Raw genomic sequence first — 3,748 nt, 5'->3', positions numbered from 1 at the left:
TTATACTGACAAGATAAGTTACACATTGATTAATATTTACAATAATTATGAGAAATCAAAGTATGAAAGAGTATATGAAAAAGAAAATAATTATTAATTCGCCGCGATTCATTTGTACAATTTCACCGTGACGTCATAATCGAATTCCCGAGGCTTTGCATACACTGTTCTACCTTTGGGTAGCCCTTAACCTAGTTGCGTACGGTTAAGGCAACCCATGGAAAAAAATATGGTAATGAAGTCATAATGAGGTTTGACGTCATGACAGTTGCTCCGCCCTGATTGATCCTTATAAGGAAATAGAGCTCAAAATAACTATTTACCGATATTTGCAAGAAATTGTAACAAACGGCAATATTTCCATGTCGAAATAAATAATTATCAGTGATTTTCTCCTTTATAGAATGGCTTGTTTTTTAAAATAATCCGATTTCTTATGTGCCGTTTGGCTGCATTCGGCTTCAGCCAAGCGCTTGCACTCGATGACACGGAATGTTATTTACATCTAAAAACGTGGCGACATCAGCTGAGATATGCAGTGGATTTATATGCAATAATCAGACAATTTCTTTAAAGAATTAGGGATAAGATAAGAGACAAGGCATTGTTTATCCCTATTACGAGAATATGAGGACATTATTACAGAAAATAATGGAAGAGTGAGACGATCTGCACCAGCTTCCTAGATCCATCACTGCAGTGCATTCAGCCCAGGTATGTATGCACATGTTTGAACATTATGTAGATATGCTTCTGTCTGTTAACATCGAAGAAAAAAACGATCGCGAGTGTGTACGTGTATATTTAGATGTATTATCACGGTCAGTGAAAAACTGATGCAGTGCAGTGTGTGTCGCCCCCCCCCCCCCTCCCATCAGCCCACATAAAGTTGATCACTTTGTTTTGCTAAAAATTTAATTGTACTAAATATAGAGTCGATTAGCTTATTTTCTTTGAGACGACATGTGTAATAAGGGTGTTAATTAGTAATACAACCTTAGACTAAATTAAATTTGAAATTTCATTGCTGCAATCAATGTGTTGACAATGATTTACTGAACATGTAATGTTGTTGTCGTTTTGGCATACAAACATGCTAAATGTAACAAATATTATTTGTATCATTATGATGAAAACAAAGAACCTCCACTTTAGATCTATGGGTTTAAATTTTTAGAATTTCTAAATTAATGGTGAATAAAATATTTATTTTTTTTAGTATGATTTCAATTTTTAAGTCAATTAATTTCTGTCATTTATACATAATTTTTTAAAATCATATGACATATTATACTTTTATTATTGTAGCAGTCAAGGGATCCAGGCTTGAAGTATAAATAAATACAAAATGAATCAATTTCTCCACAGGGTATGTACACTTATAAGCTTACAAATTTTTTTGACCATGCTTGTTTGCATGATTAGGCCGATATTTATTTTTCATTTTGGTAAAGATGGAAGAATGTTTTTTTTTTCATATTCTAATCATTTGTTTTTGTAAATGTCCGAGGTTTTAATTTCCCAGAAAAGTTTTGTAAATGAATACAGCTTTGTTTCCATTTAACTTTTATATGACTTTTAATTCACTACAGTTTACAATATATCATGAATTGTTTTGTCAAATGTAAAGTGATTTTACTTTACAATGTATTTTATTTAGTAATCTCATAACAATAGCATATATAATGTGTTGCAGATATTCCTAAAGAATTAGACCAATGGAATCATTCATGATCAGGCAGCAAGTTAATCCCTGATGTAAGGAAAATGGTATGCTCCATATTAGCCATAAACCAAATTACCATGCAATATTCCTGGCAAACAATATATAGCAGTAGAATTGCAAACATTTAATTATACATGTTTCCATGCATTGATATGAATTTAATTAAATTTTAACCACCAATTTACTCTTAGTAATGGTATGTTACTACATGAATGTCCTGATTTTATCATACATGTATTTTCAGAATTGATTTCATCCACAAGAACATGAAGTGATGGAAAAAAATTGCAGCACCCCAGTATTCCTTGTACAGTCTATCTTAATTTGAAAAGCTGTTTATGAAATAAAATTTCTTCATAAAAAATAATTTGACTTTTTCATATTCATGTACTTACTGTACAGGTGTTGAAAAGGCTATTAAGATTTGATGGTCTTGACTTGCATATATTTGTGTGGTGCCAGGCTGTCAATGTCCATCAAGATTTTTTATCAGCATGTACATTGTGTTAATTTGTTTTTCTTAATAATAGTAACTAAAAAGGAGATTAAAGGCCCCTCTAATTGATTCAAAACAAGAAAGGGGACCACCATTTTATTCTAAAGGGAAGTGGGGGGGGGGGGAGTTGGAAAGTTTTACCAAGTCATTATGTTTTTTATTTCTTTTCATGTCAATGAAGGACAGGTCTACTAATATTTACTTTCAATATGATGAAAGACAGATTATTTATTTTCCTCCCTACTGAAAAATGTCTGACAAGCTAAACAAAATTATAGGAGGGGGAACACTGGTCTGGGGCAGATTAATTTTTTTTATCCTATTTGGGACACATTTAATTTCAACATTTCAGATCTACCCCCCCCCCCCCTCTTTTGGAATAAAATGGTAGTCCCTTTAATAAATACAGGAATTTGTATGTTTTCCACTTAGTCTTAGTTCTTAAAACGTATGACTTAAATCCCATAGGAGTTGAAGGTTTTAAAGAAAGCCATGATATAATCTTGTATGCGAAAAAAAAAAATTTGTACACAAGTGTATGTACATTAGTGACAGAGGGGAATGATTATCGAATTAATTATTGATGGAGGCTATCAATTGACTATTATAATTAAATATTCCCATTTTTAATCACAAACGGCGTTTTAGATTACATGCTGCGGCAAACTTACACCTACATTTAGCTGCATGTGTGTTTACACTGATTCGAGGAAATGCGGAAGGTCTGAAAGACGTCTTATATCATACCTAATTCACACATTGTATAGAGAACGAAGTCACAAAATAGAAAGTAATATCCAGTGTTTAATGCATACTGTTCGATTAAGTAAAAAGATCCCGGCGCATTATGCAACTAAAGGCCTGCATGGTTATTTAAAATCTACGAGGTAAACAAACTTTATCAAGTACGGAAGAGTTATCTCCCATGCTGGGTCAACGATGCGTTTGAAAACTATATTTAGACTGACAGTACCAAGATGTAAATTTTTAATCAAAAAGTTCAAGGGCAAGGCGACAATCTAATAAGTAGATTTTTATTTTAAATTATTCATTATACTGTACATTTTTCAGAAAGTGATGCTCATTTCTTTGTAATCCTTAAGGTAATTTATAATTTCCGATGATATTGGGAAAATACCCCTTTTTAGCTCTACTGGTCAGAGACCAGAAGAGCTTATGTGATAGTAATGCGTCCGGCGTCCGTCCGTCCGTCTGTCTGTCTGTCTGTCTGTCCGTCTGTCTGTCCGTCTGTCTGTAAACAATTTTTCAAAACGCTACTCCTCCTACAATTTTATTTTGATTTCAGTATTACTTGGCACACAAGTAGACTACACTAAGATACATAGAATAGTGCATCGGTTTTTGATTTCGATGAACGGTGTTGCCATGGTTACTAAAAATAGAATTTTCTATGAAATTCCTTAAAAACACTACTCCTTCTACAGTTTTTGTCTGATTTCACTATAACTTGGCACACAAGTAGACTACACTAAGATACTTAGAATAGTGCATCGGTTTTTGATTTC

The 3,748-nt window shown here is 32.9% G+C and overlaps 1 long non-coding RNA gene across 1 annotated transcript; it reads left to right on the top strand.

The window, feature by feature from the left end:
• The first annotated feature begins 538 nt into the window (after nucleotides 1–538).
• LOC134266270 (uncharacterized) lies at nucleotides 539–2,214 on the top strand. Its single transcript, XR_009991935.1, has 4 exons — nucleotides 539–714; nucleotides 1,309–1,369; nucleotides 1,697–1,770; nucleotides 1,971–2,214. It is a non-coding gene; the product is annotated as an uncharacterized LOC134266270 (long non-coding RNA).
• The last annotated feature ends 1,534 nt before the right edge of the window (nucleotides 2,215–3,748 follow it).

This window comes from Saccostrea cucullata, unplaced genomic scaffold (genome assembly GCF_032062105.1).
Source record: "Saccostrea cucullata isolate Sc308-1 unplaced genomic scaffold, CSIRO_AGI_Scuc_v1 ctg2133, whole genome shotgun sequence".
Lineage (NCBI taxonomy): Eukaryota > Metazoa > Mollusca > Bivalvia > Ostreida > Ostreidae > Saccostrea > Saccostrea cuccullata.
The sequence above is the reverse complement of the archived record's forward strand: the minus strand, read 5'-3'. Positions and strand labels throughout refer to the sequence as shown.